Below are 23915 nucleotides of genomic sequence, written 5' to 3'. Positions count from 1 at the left end.
GCGGAGAATGATCGTATGAGCAACCAGACCCTCCAGCCTGCCTGGTGATGATCTAAAGGGCAAAGATACGGCTATGAAAATGAATGGTGATTTGGGAGCACCTCGAGCCTGTACCTTCTCAGAAGTGCTGCAGGTTGACCACTGAGTATTCAGTGGGGATCTTAGTAAAGCCCCTTGAAGGCCTTGTCCTTGTGATGGTGCTAAGAGATATAGATACACTGAAAGGAAGCTGGTTTCCATTTTACTACCTGTCCCTTGTCATGCCACTGTCCTCAGTACTATTCTTGGGTCCTGTTGTATATGATTTGGATGACAAATCTGAGAGTAAATTGTCTCGGGTCAAATTTGATTTACATGTAATTGTAGAGATCAATATTGATTGGCATGTGTGGTTAGTTCCAGCTCATTCCAAAGTTCAGTTTATTTCCAAGTTCTTAATTTTTACGTTCATCACAGACCTAGAGAAACTTAGTTTTGAGGGGGAGCTGTCTTTTAAGACTTAGTTGAGGTATCACATGTTCATGGGAGAGCTTGACACGTGGAAAAGAAAAAGGCAAATGCTGGATGCAAGTTTGTGGGTTAGTTGAAAATCCTGCCTCTTTCACAGATTCTTAACTAATCCTTCCTGGGTTTAAATAGAATCAGCAGTTGCTTTTACAACAGCGATTCTGTCACCTTTCTCTATCTTCAGGAACTTGAAATATATCACTAAACAACATCAGAATTAATCCAAGGCCCTTTAGACTGTAGACTGAGCTGCTTGGGGCAGGAACCTTGCCTTCTTCATCTTAAATTTCTAGGACTGAGAAAAATAAGGACTGAAAAAAAAATGCCTGTTTTATAAGCAGGTATATATGAACTAGTAACCATGGAAATAAGACACATTACGATCCTGAAGCCCCAGTGGTTTGATGGCATTCCCTGTAGGGTCAGCGTCGAATAGAAACCTGGGTGCAGGAGGGGAGCAGCTACTCTGGGACTCTTGCACGGGCCTGCAAGGAAGCCATTAATGTAGGCCCCGTGGCAGGTTGGCTTTTACCATTGCCCATGATTCCTGTGTTGAAGTAGGAGGGCTCAGCCCACACAAATGCTGAGGAAACAAAACCAACTCTTTTATTACCCTCTCCAACATTTATAGCCAAGCCCTATTCAGTGTCCTTACCCTGGAGCCCTTCGGACAGTCATTTCAATGGTTTATTTTCTTTTCACAACCAAAAAACAAATAAAATATTTTATCACCTTTTGGGTAAACTTGATGTCTTTCTCTTCATTTCATCACGTTCTGGGTCTATAAAATTCCCCTTACCTTTCAGTTTTTACAATGCAGGGATAGGAATTCTGTTTTTCTCCTTCCTTATGTAAAGATTTTTTTTTTTCAGTCTGAGGGTGGTTGTTTTTTTTGGTCCTATATCCCCAGCCTGTTGTTGCTGTTGTATGTGGTGTGAGGTGCAGGGGAATAGGGAGAGGAGGACTGAAGGCCACGTGTTTGCAGGGACACATGGATGGCAGGGAGAGGTTTTGAATAAGAAGAGATATTTTTTTCAGTGCCGTTCTCCACTATGGGAACATTGGAGCCTTTGGCGGTGAAGAAGTGGTTGTGCTGGCTTAGGAGGAAAATACTCCTGAGATTTTCTCTGTGGTTTCTTTCCCAGGATCCACAATAAAAACTGATGAACCCACAGCACTGTGATTACCCCTCTCCATTCTGAATTGTATGTCTTCACCCCCAGCTTCCTGCTTCAGAGCTCACATAGGCTCAGTGTTTTTTCTGCTCTTTGTCTTTTTTTTTGCTCATTTCTGCCTCATTTTCCATATGCCTCCTTCTATTAAGGTGTCAACTGCAGGACACTCACTCAGCCCAGTCATCGTGAGCCACAGAAGCTACTCGGACACCTGTGTGCATTTAGCAGGACAAAGCTATTCTCAGGTGATTGTCAGCCGAGTTGATGCAGTATGAGATTGTGTCAAGGTCAGTGGTGCAACTCAGTGATCTGAGATGTCTGTCTTCTGCCCCTCTGGTCCCTTCACCATCAGCTTTAATGAAGATCATAGAATTGAAAGGGCGTTGGAGGTCTTTTCCCTTAAGGATCTTGATCTCCAAGTACAGAAGTGCATTCGACAGCATCCCCATTGATGGCTGCTCCTCCGTCCTCTACTTGAATAATTCCGTTGGCAGGGCGCTCCTCACTCTCAGGCAGCCCATTCCCTTGTCAGGCATTGCAAAACTTGACCCCAGATGGGTCTACCTGCATCTTTTATGAAGTCATCTTCTGAAGTAACTTTCTCTTCTCCAACGATTTGAAAAGTTATTAGTCAAGGATTAACTCTCAGTCTCCCCCTCCCTCCACCAAAGTTTTCATTTCTCTGGGCAAACAAGTGTAGCTCTCTCAAACACTATAATTTAGGCAGAATTTTTAGACCTCTCACCATCCTGGATATCTGGTTCTGCAGGCCTCCTAATTAGCAGTGGTTGTTGTGTTCCAGAGGTGATTGAGACGCCTGAAGAGGAATTTCGCTTGACCCAGACGTTTTGGTCTAAAGATGAGGCTCTGTTGCGCTAGCTTCTTTAGGCAGCAGAAATATATATATATATATATATATATATATATATATATGTATAAAATTGTGTCTGTCTGTATATATATAGATGACATGGTGTTTTTAATTACTATAAAATTCATATAAAATACTTTCTGTCTAGTAAGGTTTTGGTAATTCTGTGCCTGTGCTGTTGAAAATCTGAACCAAAATATATAACTTTATATTTAGTATCTTGTATGATTCAGCTTGATGCTATAATCTGTCAAGTCTTTTTTTCTCTTATGAATCATAGTAGCTGTCTTTCTTGGCTCCGTGCCCTCAGTAGGTTTCATAGGAAATCTTCTTATCTTCATTCAATTTTAAATGGCATAAATAAAGACAGAATTCTGCAGCATCCTACTAGAATGTTTAGAGTTGAGGCTCATCTATTAAAAAATATTACTTGGATAAGGAAACACAAGCTTTAAATGATACATTAAACAAGATGGACTTAATTAATGTTTATAGAACATTCCATCCAAAAATAACAGAATACACTTTCTTCTCAAGTGCTCATGGAACATTCTCCAGGATACATCATATCATGGGTCACAAATCAAGCCTTGGTAAATTTAAGAAAATTGAAATTGTATCAAGTATCTTTTCTGACCACAATGCTATGAGATTGGATATCAATTACAGGAAAAAATCTGTAAAAAATACAAACACATGGAGGCTAAACAATACACTACTAAATAACCAAGAGATCACTGAAGAAATCAAAGAGAAAATAAAAAATTACCTAGAAACAAGTGACAATGAAAACAGAATGACCCAAAACCTGTGGGATGAAGCAAAAGCAGTTCTAAGAGGGAACTTTACAGCAATATAATCCTACCTCAAGAAATAAGAAATATCTCAAATAAACAACCTAACCTTACAACTAAAGAAATTAGAGAAAGAAGAACAAAAAAACAACCCCAAAGTTAGAAGAAAGGAAGAAATCATAAAGATCAGGTCAGAAATAAATGAAAAAGAAATGAAGGAAACAATAGCAAAGATCATTAAAACTAAAAGCTGGTTCTTTGAGAAAATAAACAAAATTGATAAACCATTAGCCAGACTCATCAAGAAAAAAAGGGAGAAGACTCAAATCAATAGAATTAGAAATGAAAAAGGAGAAGTGACAACTGGCACTGCAGAAATACAAAGGATTATGAGAGATTACTACAAGCAACTGTATGCCAATAAAATGGACAACCTGGAAGAAATGGACAAATTCTTAGAAAAGCACAGCCTTCCGAGACTGAACCAGGAAGAAATAGAAAATATAAGCAGACCATTCACAAGCACTGAAATTGAAACTGTGATTAAAAATCTTCCAACAAACAAAAGCCCAGGACCAGATGGCTTCAGAGGCGAATTCTATCAAACATATAGAGAAGAGCTAACACCTATCCTTCTCAAACTCTTCCAAAATATAGCAGAGGGAGGAACACTCCCAAACTCATTCTATGAGGCCACCATCACCCTGATACCAAAACCAGACAGAGATGTCACAAAGAAGGAAAACTACAGGCCAATATCACTGATGAACATAGATCCAAAGATCCTCAACAAAATACTAGCAAACAGAATCCAACAGCACATTAAAAGGGCCATATATCATGGTCAAGTGGGGTTTATCCCAGGAATGCAAGTATTCTTCTATATATGAAAATCAATCAGTGTGATAAACCATATTAACAAACTGAAGGAGAAAAACCATATGATCATCTCAATAGATGCAGAGAAAGCTTTTGACAACATTCAACACCCATTTATGATAAAAAACCCTCCAGGAAGCAGGCAGAGAGGGAACTTCCTTCAACGTAATAAAGGCCATATATGACAAACCCACAGGCAACATCGTGCTCAACGGTGAAAAACTGAAAGCATTTCCACTAAGATCAGGAACAAGATGAGATTGCCCACTCTCACTGCTATTACTCAACATAGTTTTGGAAGTTTTAGCCACAGCAATGAGAGAAGAAAAAGAAATAAAAGGAATCCAAATTGGAAAAAAGGAAGTAAAACTGTCACTGTTTGCAGATGACATGATACTATACATAGAGAATCCTAAAGATGCTACCAGAAAACTACTAGAGCTAATCAATGAATTTGGTAAAGTAGCAGGATACAAAATTAATGCACAGAAATCTCTTGCATTCCTATACACTAATGATGAAAAATCTGAAAGAGAAGGTATGGAAACACTCCCATTTACCACTGCAACAAAAAGAATAAAATACCTAGGAATAAACCTACCTAGGGAGACAAAAGACCTGTATGTGGAAAACTATAAGACACTGATGAAAGACATTAAAGATGATACAAACAGATGGAGAGATATGTCATGTTCTTGGATTGGAAGAATCAACATTGTGAAAATGACTCTACTACCCAAGGCAATCTACAGATTCAATGCAATTCCTATCAAACTACCACTGACATTTTTCACAGAACTAGAACAAAAAATTTCACAATGTGTATAGAAACACAGAAGACCCCAAATAGCCAAAGCAATCTTGAGAAAGAAAAACAGAGCTGGAGGAATCAGGCTCCCTGACTTCAGACTATACTACAAAGCTACAGTAATCAAGACATTATGGTACTGGCACAAAAACAGAAACATAGATCAATGGAACACGATAGAAAGCCCAGAGATACACCCACGCACATATGGCCACCTTATCTTTGATAAAGGAGGCAAGAATATACAGTGGAGAAAAGACAGTCTCTTCAATAAGTGGTACTGGGAAAACTGGACAGGTACATGTAAAAGTATGAAATTAGAACACTCCCTAACACCATACACAAAAATAAACTAAAATGGATTAAAGACCTAAATGTAAGGCCAGACAACTATAAAACTCTTAGAGGAGAACACTCTGTGAGATAAATCACAGCAAGATCCTTTTTTTTTTTTTTAAACATCTTTATTGGAGTATAATTGCTATACTATGGTGTGTTAGTTTCTGCTTTATAACAAAGTGAATCAGCTATACATACACATATATCCCCATATCTCTTCCCTCTTGCGACTTCCTCCCACCGTCCCTATCTCACCCCTCTAGGTCATCACAAAGCACCGAGCTGATCTCCCTGTGCTATTCGGCTGCAGGATCCTTTTTGACCCACCTCCTAGAGAAATGGAAATAAAAACAAAAATAAACAAATGGGACCTAATGAAACTTAAAACTTTTGCACAGTAAAGGAAACCATAAACAAGATGAAAAGACCACCCTCAGAATGGGAGAAAATATTTGCAAGTGAAGCAACTGACAAAGGATTAATCTCCAAAATATACAAGCAGCTCATGCACCTCAGTATCAAAAAAACAAACAACCCAATCCAAAAATGGGCAGAAGACCTAAACAGACATTTCTCCAAAGAAGATATACAGATTGCCAGCAAACACATGAAAGGATACTCAACATCACTAATCATTAGAGAAATGCAAATCAAGACTACAGTGAGGTATCACCTCACACCGGTCAGAATGGCCATCATCAAAAAATCTACGAACAATAAATGCTGGAGAGGGTGTGGAGAAAAGGGAACCCTCTTGCACTGTTGGTGGGAATGTAAATTGACACAGCCACTATGGAGAACAGTATGGAGGTTCCTTTTAAAACTAAACATAGAATTACCGTATGATCCAGCAATCCCATTACTGGGCATATACCCTGAGAAAACCATAATTCAAAAAGAATCATGTACCACAATGTTCATTGCAGCTCTATTTACAATAGCCAGGACATGGAACCAACCTAAGTGTCCATTGACAGATGAATGGATAAAGAAGACGTGACACGTATGTACAATGGAATATTACTCAGCCATAAAAAGAAACGAAATTGAGGTATTTGTAGTGAGGTGGATGGACCTAGGATCTGTCATACAGAGTGAAGTAAGTCAGAATGAGAAAAACAAGAAATACCATACGTTAACACATATATGGAATCTAAAAAAAAAAAAAGGTTCTGAAGAACCTAGGGGCAGGACAGGAATAAAGATGCAGACGTACAGAATGGACTTGAGTACACGGGCAGGGGGAAGGGTAAGCTGGGACGAAGTGAGAGAGTGGCATGGACATATGTACACTACCAAGTGTAAAATAGATAGCTAGTGGGAAGCAGCTGCATAGCACAGGGAGATCAGCTCGGTGCTTTGTGACCACCTAGAGGGGTGGGAAGGAGGCGCAAGAGGGAGGAGATATGGGGATGTATGTATACGTATAGCTGATTCACTTTGTTGTACAGCAGCACCTAACACAGCATTGTAGAGCAATTATGCTCCAATAAAGATGTTCCAAAAAATGATTTGGCAGCTTGTGATTTGCTCTTGTTCCCACGAGGATAAAAGATTTTATGTACTGACTTGCCAAAATTCAAGTCATGTCTGGAATTTTACTGATTTAATAGCCTGGTAACCATATCATGAAAGAAGAGAGATTTGTTTGGCTATATTTTACGTTAGATTACCATCCTAGATCTTACTAATCACTTTTTTCTTTTCGACTTGTTCACAAACCATCTGTTTACTAATCTGCACCTTCATTGATTCAGCTTCAAAGAGATGTTTATTTGTGAATCTTCAGTGTCTAGTATAGCACTCAGTATATGGGACATGGTTCTTGCCTTCAAAAAGTTTATAGTCTAGTGAAGAAAGATATGTAGTTATAGTACTCTGTTGGTAATATACACATGTGTGTATGGTATTTATATTACTTGTATAATAAAGATGGAGTTTTATAAACACAGTACAGTAAATAACACTTAGTAAAGGTATGTTTAAGAGAGCTGACCCTGCCTGCTTGTGAGATAATGGACAAGTACGATTTGAGCTGGGACTGCAGAATAAGGAGTTGATGATTAGTTTTGGAAAGGAGGGAAGGCATTCAAAGAAAGGAATGAGGCCTCCAAGGATAAGTGGCCTGTGCCTAGATTCCAGACTCTGGCCTGCCTAGGCCCTTCTGCCTGCCACTGTGACCTCCAGACTCCCGACCTGTGGCTTGCACTTGGTCATGTTAACTGCTGGGTTTTTTTGCTCTTTCCTTAACTATTTGACTTACAGACTTCTAAATGAAGTCTGTGTTTTTGATGAGGCATTCAGGATAATCAATAATCAGATGACTACAGACAGTTGACAGGACATGTCTCATAGCCACCTACATCCTAGTATGACAGCCACCCCATAGATACTATGGAAAGCAGTGGTGTTATGACCCTAAAAGATGTCCCATGCAACCATATAGACTGACAGACTTTAAAATTAGGGTAGCACCTATGTTTTAAACCAGTAATTCCACTGAAAAGAGACCTTCTCCCATGCACACACCCACTATCCTCATGCCTCAGGACATCCAACCACCTTTACTTTGAAATATCTCATCTCCTTTCATCCTTAGTTGAATTGTTTGAGAAGATTTGAAGTGGATCAATTCAGCCGTGTTTGCATTTTCTAGAGCATGAAAAATGGTGTTTCAGCACTTCCCTGGTGGCACAGTGGCTAAGAATCTGCCTGCCAACGCAGGGGACACGGTTTTGAGCCCTGGTCCGGGAAGATCCCACATGCTGCGGAGCAACTAAGCCCACAGCTACTGAAGCCCGGATGCTCTAGGGCCCGCGTGCTGCAACTGCTGAAGACCGCGCGCCTAGAGCCCGTGCTCCCCAAGAGAAGCAACTGCAAGGAGAAGCCCACGCACCGCAAGGAAGAGTAGCCCCTGCTCGCTGCGACTGGAGAAAACCCGTGCGCAGCAATGAAGACCCAACTCAGCCAAAAAAAAAAAAAAAAAAAAAAAAAGGTGTTTCAGTGATTACACGCGGCAATTGAGGAACCAATTGTACAGCCCAGTTTTTTAGATTGCAGGTGGAATTGGCAGCATCGGTAGTTAGAGAAACTGCCCCCAAGCACAGGAGCTGAATAAATTCAGTTCATGCTGCACAGAGAGAAAAAACCTGAAACACCACAGTGGTGTTTTCTTCAAATGCATTTCCAATCATTCCTCATTTGCTAAGGAAGAGCTTTTATTTTTCCATGTTGGACCTCTGTTTCGATCAGACATGTAGCCAATTGGCTAAGATAGCAATTCGAAAAGCTGGCTGGGATTCTGTTTTTAGTGTCCTGGCAGGAACGAGATGTTTGTTATAATTGGGAGCCTTAGCTGTTCTTCCATCTGACCATTTCCTCCTGAGTCTTACTCCCCTTCACCTTGTTTCTCTGGGAGCCCGTAGTGTTGCTTTTTATATAGAAGAGGGACATAAATGACCAAGGGCCGTGAGACAGCTCATGAACTGCATTTTGGCTTAGAAGGCAGACGTCTTGAGGGTCAACAGCAGGAAGCTTTGCCGTGAGGTCTGCAGGGGTTTGGGAGAGCAGGCTAATGCTCTGTGAACAAATCTCATGCCTGTGGGGCACTTTGTTACTTCCCTGCAACGACCTGCTCCAGCAGGTGGTACTCAAAGCCTGCTTACAGGACTGATAGTGGTTTAGCTAAATCTGCTGCCCGAACGAGACAGCTCACACAGGGTCAACTTCTTACACTACCTGGCCCTGTTCCTTTGCTACAATCGAAAGTTACAAAACCTGAAATGGGACTAACATTTATTGAGTACTTACTGTATGCCAGGCGTTGTGAAACATACTTTATAGTTATTTCACTGAATTCTCACCGTTTCTTATTTACTTCTCACCACGGTCCTGAAATTGATATTTTACTGTCCTGACTTATAGATGAGGAAACTGAGACTCAAAGAAGTTAAGCAACTTGCTCAAGTTAATCATTTCCTGGCAGTGATGATCAGAGCCTGAGTTCAGGATCTAAACAAGGTTTCACTGACTCCAATTAAATCCAGGACACTAAACCTTGAGAAAAACTTGTGTTCTGAGGGCGGCTAGAGATGTAAATACTCAGGCTGAGGAGCAACTGAGCTTCCAGCACAGCTTTTTTATATAGAATGTGACATATAGACAATGACATTCTTTCTTTTATTACCATCCATTAATGTCAGAGCTTTATTGAAATTGTAAGATATTATAACGACAGAATCTTGTCACTGCTGTGATCTAGAGGTCAGTGTAAAAGTAACTCAGTTTTCTATCACTCTACCCTCTCCCACCCTTCCCAAATGAATCCAAATAGTGCAAGCTGGATGTCCTGTCCTTTTAGCCCGTGACAAACAAAAGAAGTGACTGAAACTATGCAGAAGCTATGCCCTGTTCACAGAGCAGAGTCTGTCAAAATTAAAGAGCTCTGAATTTCCAACAACTTCAGACAGACACTGGCAGCTGACTCACCATGCTTTTCAAATTTTGTTTTCCTTTAAACTTGAGAAATGCCTTTAATGCTTTCCTCCTGATAAGAATGCTTTGCAGACATGATCTTCTAAGCCAAACAACTGTTTTATGAGGCCTTGCAAGCCTGTTGATTGTATTCATTCTCTTTCTCGACAAATGGTGTATCCCTGCACTTACTCTAGCCAGTAGGTCTTGTCAATAAATCTGCCAAAGGCCAGGCCGGTCTGCACAAAGCATGTTTTACACCTTCCCCAACGGGATGAAAGGCAACTTTTCAGAGCTCGGTAGGGCGGAAATTCCTTATCTTATCGAGCTCAAGAATAAAAGTGTACATCTATCAGTTTTCATTCTCGCCTGCCTACTACAGTGGTCAGGAGATTACTTATTGTTCCTTCATTAGCCAACTTGTAAATACCCAAGTTCAGGGGTGAGGAAGGAAAGTTCCAGCTGTACTCTGTGATCTCAGAGTCACTGACTAGTGGCAGGCAAGAGAGAGAAGTGCATCCTGGGAGGCCTGCTTTCCTTTCCCACAACGATGCTTAAGTGCCATTGTTCAGGAATAATCAAAAGGGAAGTTTGTGCATCCAGTTACCAGATAGGGGATCAGAGAGCCTCAATTTCTCTTGACATAGTTATGGGTCTTCTATGGGGATTAGAAAGCTCTGCAATCATGCAGATGACTTTCAAAGGCAACGTGAGGTATTTTACTGCTCAAACCAAGCCCAGCTGTCTCAGTAACCCAGCGGCTAGCTGACAGTGCCAATGCTGTTGTAAAATCGGGAGCACAGAGAGCTGGGTAACCTATTTTAAGGAGATTTTATATTTCTGACAGGGGTGATTAAAAGACAAGCTCTATTGCTCAGATCAGCACATAGACCACAGACATAACTTTTCCCCCCAGATTTCTAACTGAGATGTATTTCTGTTTGCAGTGTTGGTGAGTACTGGAGAGGTCATTTTGCTTTGTTATTTTGTAAACTGGGCATTCTGAATATGGAGGAGTTAGTTCACAGAGAGCTGTCATTAATTCGTAACTTACAGTCCCTTTTGGAAATGTCTCCTGCCACTAATGTCATTGCGAGCAAAGTCACAGTCCCCTCAGAATCCTTCATCCTGAAATGGTCACGTCCAGTCCTGCCAGGGGAGAGCTCAGCTTGCGCTGTTGGTTTGTATATCATCTGTATTCACTCCAGTTTTCCTAAATTTACAGTCAGTAGCCTAGTTAGTTTAGGAGATTTTTTTAGTTAGATAACTCACAAAACTGGTAAGGAATCTTTCAACCTAAGTTAAAATGGAAACAGCTGTATCTTCAGTAGAAATTCTCTGTAACATTCTATCACTTTTGTTTATTTTTCTTGACAATGAGGAAAGGAAATACCAGAATTGAAAGTCTGCCCCTTAGTAACTGGCAAGAAGGTGGGTTCTGGTCTGCCTAACTTTTCTCTGGGTAGATTTAATCAGTGTTTGCTGTCAAAGAAGAGAAATGTCTAGCTTTGGCAAAGACACTTTCTCTGTCTCGATAAACACGGTTAAGGTGACAGTAGGCCCTGTGTGAAAAAATTGAGGGGAATACTTTTTTATGATTGGAATACCAAAAGACAGATTTCCTTGGGGCTCTGCTGGGCTTTTCTCCCTAAACTTCCTGATTCAGCGGGTGATGCAGGAGCAGGTACAATGTTATATGCTGTTACACAAGTGAAACCAACAGACTGAATGATTCCCTGCTTCTGGGTCATAATTCTTTGGTAACAGCGAGAATCTCAAACCTGCAGTACTCCTTCATCTTCCCCAGGGCACACACATTTCTTTTCGTAAGGTGGGGTTTTGTTTTGTTTTGCCTTCGTCTCCAAAAAGACTGTAATGAGGAAAAAAAGAAATAAGCAAGTGTTGAAATACGAATGAGTGAGAGGAAAGCATTAGCCAGAGCCTCTCCTCATTAGAAGCTCCCTAAGTTTTATGTGTTGGCAGGAGGCTTCACATGGAAACAAGCTCAAGTGGGCACCACTCCTGCTGTTCTGAGGCCCAGCCTGGCTGAGCGTGTGCTTGGGGGCTGTATGACATTCCCTGCCACCTCTGTTGCTCAGCTTAGGGAGTCAGCTTAGGCCACAGGCACAGTAAAGGGCCTGTAGGGATCCTGGCCTTCAACGGATGTTAAATGATTTTTGTTTTCTGAGCTCTCCGTTGCCCAATCCCTCCACCAGCCACTCCGAGCTTTATTGAGGTAAAACTGACAAAATTGTGTATCAAATTGACAAAATTGTGTATCAAATTGACAAAATTGTGTTAAGGTGTATAGCATGTGATTTGATATGCATATACAATGTGAAATGATTACCACAATTAAGTTAATTAACACCTCCATTACCTCACAGAGTTACCGTTTTTTTTTTAATGGTGAAAACACTTAAAATTTGCTTGCTTAGATAATGTCAAGTATGCAATACAGTATTATTAACTGTAGTCACCATGCTGACCATCAGATCCCCAGAGCTTATTCATCTTATCACTAAAAGTTTGTGTCCTTTGACCAGCACCTCCCATTTCTTCCACCCCCAGCCCCTGGCAACCACCATTCTACTCTCTGGTTTATGATTTTGACTTTTTTTAGAGCCCACTTTTAAGTGATAGTAATACACTGTTTGTCTTTCTTTGTCTGGCTCATTTCACTTAGCACAACAGCTTCATCCATGTTGTCACAAATGGCAGGTTTTGCTTCTTTTTTTTAATGTCTGAATAATATTCCTCACACATGTACCAAGAAAACATATACCACATTTAGAAAGAATTCATTCATCTGTTGACGGACACTTAGATTGTTTTCGTATCTTGGCTATTGTGAATAATGCTGCAGTGAACATTGGGGTGCAGACTTGTCTTAGGGATACTGATTTTATTTCCTTTGAATATATACCCAGAAGTAAGATTGCTGCATCATATGGGAGTTTTATTGTTACTTTTTGAGGAACCTCCGTACTGTTTTCCATAGTAGTTGCACCAGTTTACATTCCCACCAACAGTGGACAGGGTTCCTTTTTCTTCACATCCTCACCAACACTTTTTATCTCTTGTCTTTTTGATTGATAGCCATTCAAACAGGTGTGAGGTGATATCTCATTGTAGTTTTGATTTGCATTTCCTTGATGATTAGTGTTACTTAGCATCTTTTCATGTACCTGTTGACCATTTGTATGTCTTCTTTGGAAAAATGTCTATTTGGGTCCTTTGTCCATTTTATTTATCTATCTATATATCTATCTATCTATTTATTGGCTGTGTTGGGTCTTTGTTGCTGCGCGCGGGCTTTCTCTAGTTGCGGTGAGCGGGGGCTACTCCTCGTTGTGGTGTGTGGGCTTCTCATTGCAGTGGCTTCTCTTGTTGCGGAGCACGGGCTCCAGGCACACAGACTTCAGTAGCTGTGGCTCACGGGCTCTAGAGCGCAGGCTCAGTAGTTGCGGTGTATGGGCCCAGTTGCTCTGCGACATGTGGGATCTTCCTGGGCCAGGGATCGAACCCGTGTCCCCTACGTTGGCAGGCAGATTCTTAACCACTGCGCCATCAGGGAAGCCCCCACTTTGTCCATTTTTAAATTGGATTATTTGTTTTTTTGCTATTCAGTTGTATATGTTCCTTATATATTTTAGATATTAATCCCTTATCAGATATTGGTTTGCAAATATTTTCTCCTATTCCGTAGGTTGCCTTTTCATTTTATTGATTGTTTCCCTTGCTGTACAAATGCCTTTTTAGTTCCCAATTTAAAGTAGTTGTAAATGCCTCTCAAGTGGCCTCACTTACCCTGTGACCGTGGACCAGGCCCTGTACCTCTCTGTCCTGCTTGCTCATATGTCTGTGGCTAGGATTGGACTAGATCAGTGGCTTTTCAGATGTTTTAAGCTATGGAACTCTTTACCCAAAGGGAATTTTGTGAAATATCCTAATACAAGCAGTTTTATAAAATCAGACCTCTTCTCATTTAAGTGTGGGCGAGGGATCCAGAATACCTCCCACCCCACTCGAATCCCCTTCATCTGTTGGAACTCCAACAGCTTGTTGTCAGTTCAGCCTGATAGCAAGCTGGCTGGTTGTCAGGAAGTCAAACCAAAGCCTGAAAATGCAGGTGATTTTTCCTTTGTCAACCCTGAATCCTGGAGACAGCGTATTTTACAGTTTTAAGTCAACCAACCTAAAATGGCTTAATCCATCATAAATTTCTAAGCACTAATGATCCTTCTTTTATATGCCCTGTTCTTGTAACCAGAGTATTTTTTAAAGCTTTGCTGTTGTTCCAGTGATATGCAAATGCATTGGGTGATGAATTCTGTAAAGCATACCCACATCGACATTTCAGAACTATGCCAGGCGCTCCTGGCTTCCAGAAACTCAGACTCTTTGCTCCACCCCCACCCCTCTAACCCCACTGCTGCTGGAATACCATATCACCTTTCTTATTGATTGTGTCGGTCTCCTGGCAAAAACTAGTCTCATTGCTTGAAAGATCAAAACTCAACTCCTGACTTTGTCTGCAAGTTCCATGATTATTTAATTTTTCTGTCAAACCCTATTTCCCACTTCCTTCTAACACACATCCCACTTCAGGAAGTCATTCCCTCCCAGTTCTCTGCCTCCAAGCCCATGGTCATGCTCTTTGCCCATTTCTGTCTCTGCCTTTCCCCATGAAGACCCCATCCTTTTTGTTGCCTACCAGTACCCTTTACAGCTCACCCTTCACATCCTTTCATGCTCCCTCTTCATCTTCCATGGTACTTAGCAAGGAGGCAGCGTGATGTGGCGGCAAGATTACAGAACAGGGAGACAACACTAGTACTACTGCCCTCAAATTCTGCCACTTATTTGCAAGGTGCCCTTGGCTGCCTTTGACCTCACAGTTTCCTCATCTGTAAAATGAGGTTAATAATACAGTATCTCCCTTGCCTACCTCACCATGTGGTCGTAAGAATCACGAGAACTATTGTATGTGAATGCACTCTATTATCACTTACTGTACCCTAAAGCACTTGTTTTAATTATTAATCCTACTCTGCCCTGTACTCACTGCAGTCATTTCATGTGTGATATCTAGTCTCACTAGTTCTTTGGGTCAGAGATTTTTCATATATTTAAAGTGTAACTGCAATACAACTCTGCAGTGGTCATCACAGTGCCGACCACACAGCAGGTACTTCATGTGGATTTAATAGAATTTTGATCTCTGATATTTCCCAAGAACCTACCGTTTTGGTTGTGCTGCAGTGGTGGTTGGTTGTTTAATTATCAGATAGGTACTTGAATTTCTGGCATTTTCCCAAAGCAAGATTGAAATTCTAAGGATATAAAATGGATGTGGGAGACCTTAGAAGCAGGGTAAATAAGTTGTTTGGGTGAGTTATTCTCTTGAAAATGAACTAAAGGCAGAACTCAGTTCTTGGATCAGTCGTGATGAGTCTGGTAGTCAATCCTCACTGTAGCCTTGTACAACTCTGTGGATGTTATAGTTCCCTGTGCTATGCAGTAGGTCCTTGTTGGTTATGTATTTTATATAAGTAGTATGTATATGTTAATCCCAAACTCCTAATTTATCCCTCCCCTACCCCCTTTCCCCTTTGGTAACCGTAAGTTTGTTTTCTATGTCTGTGAGTCTATTTCTGTTTTGTAGGTAAGTTCATCTGTATCATTCTTTTAGATTCCACATATAAGTGACATCATATGAAAAACAAACAAACAAAAAAACCACCAAGGGCTTCCCGGGTGGCGCAGTGGTTGGGAGTCCTCCTGCCGATGCAGGGGACACGGGTTCGTGCCCCGGTCCGGGAGGATCCCACATGCCGTGGAGCGGCTGGGCTCGTGAGCCATGGCCGCTGAGCCTGCGCTTCCGGAGCCTGTGCTCCGCAGCGGGAGGGGCCGCAGCAGTGAGAGGCCCGCGTACCGGGAAAAAAAAAAAAAAAAAACCACCGAAAGACTCTCTGGATGCTCACATTGGACAGGGAGAAAGTCCCAGTAAGTGAGGATGCCACCCAGACTATCAGAACTACACCAGGTTTCACTGAGAAGGCTGCTTCAGTCTGAAATAGCAGAAGACCCTTTGCTGGCTTCAGCTGATGACACATTTTAGCAGTCCACATGAATTTGCTTCCAACTTTCTCCTAGTCGAAATAGGAAATAGGTTCTTGTATTATGTCCATTGTAAGGGTCAGTGCTCTTAGTGCCTCAGTAAGGGGAAGGCAAATACTTCATGTAAGTGAAAATTTATTTTAAATCACACAGAAATATACCATTTTTAAAAAGATATCTAAAATAAGGTGAACCTTCAGGAAAATAAGGTGAACCTGTTGTGATGGACTCTCCTTCGGGTGGCAGGGGCATGCTGGGTACCTCTTACTACCCCGGAGGTTTAATTTGCAATGAGTAAGCTGGCAATCAGTAAAACTTGATTTTCCCCCCTCCAAGCTTGACGTGTCTAGTGTACCTTCTGCTTCTGGAAGAATTGAACTTTGTTGGAAGGGTGAAATTTCTGAACCAAGAATGGGGACATGGGAGCTATGAAGTTTGCTAAAAATCATCAGTGTACCAGACTACCCAATCCCTAGTTCAGGCTACAGGGCCTCAACGTGATCCTGGTCAGTGCTACAGATCTAAGTGTGTCTGCCCCCATGCATTTATTCTGGTGATTGTCATCTGTGGAAAGTCTCAGCCAGCATGCTTCTTTCTCCTTTTTAAGAAAAAAATTTGTTTCTTGAGACATTTCTTCTATTTAGCCAAACTAAATGTGTATAAGTTTGTTCTTCGCAGATTTGCTTATTTCTAGGCGCCTCCCTACATGATTTCAGCATAAATAATACCCTTCCCTACCTACGACAAGCTACAGGAGACACTAGCGTTTTAGAAAAGTAAATGGAGCAGAGTTAGTAACACTCCACAATCCAGTGTATCTAGAGCAACTTTCACGTATTTGCCATTTGTACATGGACTGCCTTCATCACTGTATTCAAACTGTAGGGCATGGACCATGTCTTACTTAAATTTTTATTTCTAGTTCCTCATATAGTACATAGTAGATGTTCAAGAATGCTTATTAAATGAAAAAGAGGTATATATATATGTGTGTGTGTGTGTGTGTGTGTGTGTGTGTGTGTGTGTGTGTGTGTATGCATTTTCCAATTTAAAAGTTTATTACTGGGCTTCCCTGGTGGTGCAGTGGTTGGGAGTCCGCTTGCCGATGCAGGGGACACGGGTTCGTGCCCCGGTCGAGGAAGATCCTGCATGCCGTGGAGCGGCTGGGCCCGTGAGCCATGGCCGCGGAGCCTGCGCATCCGGAGCCTGTGCCCTGCAAAGGGAGAGGCCACAGCGGTGAGAGACCCGCGTACCGCAAAAAAAAAAAAAAAAAAGTTTATTACTACTTAGCTAGAAAAAAACGCCAGAGGTAAATTTGGATGGATGGTGCCGAACATGACATTTCTAATGCAGTGCTCGAAAAAATCACCCCCACAAAAGGAAGCCAAATCCATGGACTACATGGTGTGGCTATGCGGCAGCTGCAGGACGTTGGCAAGTCTTCTTGGATGTGTCCTGCAGGACCCAGTGAGCCCAGACCCAGAGGAATTCTAGTGACAGTGCTCTGTCAACTCTCCTTCATGAACTACCATTGCCGAAAGGTACACAGAGTTAAGTAAAAGCCTAAGCAGGGCTGGCAGTATTTTAATGTACAACCACCGCGTAGGCCTCAGTAAGGTATTAAGTTCCTAAGGTTCTGGAATTTTCCTTGAAGGATTTCATAACCACATCAGGCTTGTTAGAGTATTGATTATTGCTACTGCTCCTGTTTTCCCAGTGGAAGCTCCTGATTTGATGTCCATTTGATACTTTTCTTCTGTACTTCAACCTCTCTTTCTTATACAGACTTGCAACCTTTAACTGTTTTGAGTTAATGGTGAGAAATCAGCTAATCTTTGCTGTAAAATATGTACTAAGAACTAGCCATGTCTTTTCAACGTTTTATATATATACATATATATGTGTATATATACTTTTTCTGATTCTTTTCCATTATAGGTCATTACAAGATATTGAATATAGTCCCCTGTGCTATATGGTAGGTCCTTGTTGTTTATCTATTTTACACAGTATCTGTTAATCCCAAATACCCGATTTATCTCTCCCACCCCTTTCCCCCTTGACAACCCTGTTTGTTTTCTATGTCTGTCAGTCTGTTTCTGTTCTATAATTCACTTAATTTGTATCATTTTTTTTAGATTCCACATATAAATCATATCATATAATTGTCTTTCTCTTTCTGGCTTACTTAGTATGATGATCTCTAGGTCCATCCATGTTGCTGCAAATAGCATTATTTCATTCTTTTTTAGGGCTGAGAAATATTCCATTGTGTATATCTCCCACACCTTCTTTATCCATTCATCTGTCAACAGACACTTTGGTTGCTTCCATGTCTTGGCTATTGTAAATAGTATTGCTAAGAATATTGGGTGCATGTACCTTTTCAAATGACAGTTTTCGTCTTTTCCAGATATATGCCCAGGAGTGGGATTGCTGGATCATGTGGTAGCTCTATTTTTAGTTCTTTAAGGAAAACATCCTCCTTTAAGTGTTATATGTGATATGCATATCCCCTATGCACGTATTTTATTATTAAATCCATTGTCCCATTAAGTGCTCTTTAAAAGAAAATGTGACTGTACTTTTCTATCTCCTTTCTTCATCCCACAATATTCAGCAAACATTTGGGCCCCTGCTCTGTACCAGTCCCATTGCTGGAGATGAAAGACTACTGTGCCTTCAGGGGCCTTGAATATGATGAGAGAGGGAAACAGACCCCTGCCTGTGTGCACACCTTCTTCTTCCCATTGAAGAATCTGACATCTGATGAATGGTTGCTGCTGGGCCATTCAGGGATTAAAGGCAAGGTTTATCAGTGGAACGAATAAAGAAATCATTGAGGAGAATAATTGTTCAAGTTTGGGGCTTCAGACTGTAATCTCACATTACCTGGAAAAATAGCAGCAGTGATTGCCATCGGCTGACACACCGCCCACCGACAGGGAGGGGGTGCTCTAGGCTGGCCGGGCCTCCTGCCAGCCGAGCCAGGAAAGTAGCCCTGATTAGAGCAACTAGAGCAACTCCCTGAGCCGGTTCATAATTTGCTTAATCACACTTACTTCACTGAACTATGGTTTTGGCTTTAGGGGGTTTTAGGGGAAAAAATGCAAGGTTTGGGGAAAGGGAAAGGAAGCAGTTAGAAAGAATTCAAATTGATCCTCCTCCCTAGTCAGTTTGGGGTTGGCAGAAAGGAAAGCAAATGACATCAGTGACAGGTGTAAATATAAGGAAGCCGATTTGGACAATGAGTCCTTTGAGTCTTGTTTGGGTGAGAATTATTGCGATCACAAAAGGAAGCAGCTGGTAAGTTCTGGAAACCTTTTTAATGTAAGCCCAGAGTTTGAATAATGCACTAAATGGAGTGTAGTGCATATATTTAAATATTTATGTACAAATGGCTGTCGTTTTTTAGCCTGCTCTGCCCTGGTCCCATGACTTGATACAATTGCTTTTAAATGATCATTTTGTAGATGCTAGAAAGGCATTGTACAGAAGATGAGAATCACCGCAAACCAAACAAAGAAAACGCAGAAGAGACCACTCTAAACCAAACATGTCCGTCATAGCCAACTATATTTAAGAAGTTTCGAAGGCAGTTTAGCGTAGGGATTAAGATGGAGGAGTTTGGAACTGGACCTACATTTTAATCCTATCAGTGATTTACTAGCTTTGTAGCCTTGGGTAAGTTACTTATCCTGTCTTTAAATTTCAAATTCTTCCTCCTTAAAGAGGGGATAGAAATCGTACCACCTCACAGGGGTGCTGTGAGAATTAAATGAATTAATGGTGTTCAGTGCCTGACACGCATAAACCCTCAAAAAATGTTATCTTAAAAAAGGACGGCGTTGTATGTGAGGGCTCATGCAGGAAACCATTAGCAAAGCGTGGGGAAGTCAGAACTCTGAGAGCAGCAACTTTGTTTTAGGGACTGAAGCTTTGGCAGTGAACGAAACGATGCCTGGCACGTGGTAGGTGCTCCGTAAATACTGACTGAATAACTGAAAAAATGGGTGTCATGCATTTAGGGTGTATAAACTGGATTAGTCTATGAAATTGTACATTTTAAATGAGGAAAGTATAAGGAAAGAAATAACGGGTGAAAATTTTGTGTGTGGCAGAGGTGTATATTTCAAACTTTTAGCCAGGAAAATGTTCATCCTGTCATTTCCTGTCAGGGGCACAGGGTTTGATTCCCTTTTCTTCCCTAAGATCAAATGATCTGGGGGTGCTGTTTGTAACGATCTGGATGGGGTCCTCCTGGCTGCAGCATTCCCAGCTCCTGTCCTGTCCTGCTTGCGTGATGTTAAGAAGAGACACTGTAGGGGAGAGACAAGCACACGTTTAAACGACTGATTAAAAACATTCTTTTCTCCTATTTGCTTCCAAATCATGACAATTTAACGTCCCCTTGTGATGGAAAAGAGAAGCTTGGGGGTGCCAGATGCCGGAGTCCAACTGCATTTCTGTTCTCCCATTTGTAAACCGGCCCCACCTGGGGTCTCTTCTGAACTCCCCAGGGAAGCCGTGGGCTGGTGGGTTCTGCCCTTGTCTGTGTACAGCGCCTTCCTCTGCTCCCTGTGTTCCAGGCCTAGAACAAACAGAGGGTGGGGAAAGGGACTGACATTCTCTGCCTAACCCTCGCCTGCAGTCATTTCTCAGACGTGATGAACAAATACTGCCTTTGAAGGAAGATGTACAAAGTTGCCCAAGAAGGGAATGCAGTTCTGGGACCTCATGGCTACAGGATTGTGTAAATCACTCAACACTAGTAAAGTTGAAGTTATGAAAGTAAATAATTTCCATTTGTACCAGAGCTAATTACTCTAAGGAAAATGGTGACAGAAGATGTATTCTGTAACTTCTCAGGCAGCCCTGGAAGTCTGACTCCAAAGACAGAGTTTTCAACATACTCAACTCTAAGATGTTACATGTGGGCAGCTAATACTGATTTAGTTTGTGCTGTCTTCAGACATTATTCTAAGTGATTGTGACATATTCACTCACTCCCTTGAGGTCGTTATTGTTTATTATCTTTTACAATGAGGAAACTGAGGCACAGGGAGGTTAAGTGACTTGCCCAATGTTAGCACTAACTCTTAGCACTTGATTCAACATGTAAGGAAACTGAAATGCTGAGAAATAGCCCATGTGTGGCAAAATATTCAGCTCGTCACTCAGCTAAATAGCAATTTCCCCCCTTACTCTATGTGCACAAGGAACCATTGCATCCTTTCCTGTGGGAGTGGGTTATAGCTCTTACCTATGAAGCCTGCATGCTAGGGGCAAAGAGAAAGGCTTCCCAGGCCACTTCCTCTTGTCTGCTCAAAAGCTTGAAATCTGGGATTTCAGAACCTCAAATGGAGTCCTGGGAGATGAACTGTTTGTCATATTTCAAAGAGCCTACAGGAAATTGCTCATTTAGGGGCAGTAAAACAGTGTGGGCTAATGTGTATAAAAACTTTTTTGCGTGTGTTTGTCAAATTATATATATCATGTTAATGTAATAGTTTATTTTGTGTGGGTCAGACACTTTTCATGGCACTTGTGCCTTTTGCTTTTCATCTTAAAAATGGGTAACTAATTATCTTCTACATAGAGTTTAGAGAAATCCTTCTAAATGTGGAATCTGGGGTCTGGACCTTAGGGATGAAACAATTAGCACCTATTGACCTGCCGTGAGAGAGGGATGTGTTACTAATAGTCAACAATCACAGTGTACTCAAATGGATAGAACACCCCTATCCTGCAGGAAGGCAGTGCTTCCTGGCTGTTATCTTCCTTACCTGAATTCTTAATCCACTGTTGTATTGCAGAGAGCTGGTGACTATGTTCTTACTAAGCTCTCAGGGGCTTTACCAATGGAATTTGCAAAATGTAATTAGGATGGTGAATCGTCTGGGACTCCCATCCCTACCACCAAACGGTACATTTCAAAGCCAAATAAAAGTGCTATTTTATATCATCTACTCTTTGGATTTTCCAAGCCCCTGGTCCATTTAGAGAGAACTGTTGAGCTTTAGCTAGATAGTAGGTGCTTAACCATAAACTATAGAGCCAATCAAGCTCTTTTAACTTTTGAATAAGTTATGCATTCATACGGATCAAAAATCAAAACAATGAAATGAGGTATATTCTGAGAAGTTTCCTTCCCACTTCTGTCCGCTTATAGTGTATTATTTACCCCTGTCCCTCCACCTACAGGTCATCACTTTTATTAGTTTCCTGTATACTGTTCCTGAGTGTATTTATGCATATAAGTAAATACATATAGTATCTTTTCCTTCCTTAACACAAAGACATGATATTCATATATTTATAGCTATTTCCATTTATATATATAACATATATAATATAAATATGTATATATAATATAAATATGTATATTATATATATGTATATTATATATATATATATATATATATATATATATATGTCCTAGGACTTTTTTCACAGCAAAATATAGGGAGCATCCTCATTTTTTTTTTTTTGGCCTTGCCACACAGCATGCGGGATCTTAGTTCCCCGACCAGGGATCGAACCTGTGCCCCCTGCAGTGGAAATGCGGAGTCTTAACCACTGGACTACCAGGGAAATTCCGTTTTTTTAATGGCTGCATCAGATTCCGTTGTGTATATGTAGATGTGTATATATATATGTATACACACACACACACACACACACACATACTCTTTTGATGGACACTTGGGATTTTCCAATCATTTGCTATTGTAAACAGTGCTGCAGTGACTGTCATGGCATTATATTATTTTGCATGAAAGCAGACCATCTGTAGAAAAAATTCCCAGAAGTGAGATTTTGGGTCAAGGGTAAATACATTTGAAATTTTAATAATGTTACCAAATTGCTCTTTGGAGTCACATTCCCGCCAGCAACATATGAAAATGACTGATTTCCCATGGCCTCCTCAAAAGAATATTAGAAAACATTTTTATCTATCAGACTAGTCAAAATCTGGAATTTATGAAGTATACTTTTAATTTACATTTCTCCTGTTTGAAAAGATGCTCAACTTTTCTCATGTTGTTTAAAGGCCATTTTGTTCATTTTTCTATGAAATGTCTATTAATGTTCTTTGTTACTTTTTCTGTTGGGTTACTGATAATTTTCTTACCGATTTTTACTAGCTCTTTCCATATTAGCGAGATTATCCATTGTTTTGTCTGTGACATGAGTTGAAAATATTTCCCCCAGTTTATTTGGTTTTTTTTACTTTGCTTATAATTTTTTTTTTTTTTTGGCATACAGAAGGTATTGTTGTTTGATGTAATTGAATTAATCAAACTTTAATTTTATACTTTCTGGGTCTTTTTTTTTTTTTTGTGGTACACAGGCCTCCCAGTGTTGTGGCCTCTCCCGTTGTGGAGCACAGGCTCCGGACGCGCAGGCTCAGCGGCCATGGCTCATGGGCCCAGGCGCTCTGCGGCATGTGGGATCTTCCCGGACCGGGTCACGAACCCATGTCCCCTGCATCGGCAGGCGGACTCTCAACCACTACGCCACCAGGGAAGCCCTTTCTGGGTTTTTAATCATAGTCAGAATGGCCCTTCCCCACTCCCAGGAAGTCACTCATATTTTCTTGTGTTTTTTTTTCTTTTTTAATTTATTTTGTTGAAGTATAGTTGATTTACAATGTTGTGTTAATTTCTGCTGTACAGCAAAGTGATTCAGTTATACATATATATACATTCTTTTTCATATTCTTTTCCATTATGGGTTTATCGTCACAGGATATTGAATATAGTTCCCTGTGCTATACAGTAGGACCTTGTTTTTTTTTTTTTCAGTTTCATTTTTGGCTGCGTTGGGTCTTTGTTGCTGCAACAAACTTTCTCTACGGGCAACTACGGGCAACTACGGGCTTTCTCTAGTTGCGGCGAGCGGGGGCTACTCTTCATTGCGGTGCACGGGCTTCTCATCGCGGT

At 41.0% G+C, this 23915-nt stretch overlaps 1 protein-coding gene across 6 annotated transcripts in view; it reads left to right on the top strand.

Moving 5' to 3' along the window:
* The window catches only part of LYPD6B (LY6/PLAUR domain containing 6B), a 214628-nt gene that overhangs the window by 148431 nt on the left and 42282 nt on the right, over positions 1-23915 (top strand). The window contains exon 1 of one of the 6 annotated variants that reach the window (XM_060016831.1): positions 1379-1927. The exons of 4 other annotated variants lie outside the window; for them this stretch is intronic. The gene's annotated coding sequence lies outside the window, so the exon portion shown is untranslated. Of the gene's footprint in view, positions 1-1378; positions 1970-23915 lie in introns of those variants that run through there. One more of the 6 variants, XM_060016834.1, reaches the window with a different exon arrangement.

The sequence above is a fragment of the Delphinus delphis genome, chromosome 7 (assembly GCF_949987515.2).
Source record: "Delphinus delphis chromosome 7, mDelDel1.2, whole genome shotgun sequence".
Classification (NCBI taxonomy): domain Eukaryota; kingdom Metazoa; phylum Chordata; class Mammalia; order Artiodactyla; family Delphinidae; genus Delphinus; species Delphinus delphis.
The sequence above is the reverse complement of the archived record's forward strand: the minus strand, read 5'-3'. Positions and strand labels throughout refer to the sequence as shown.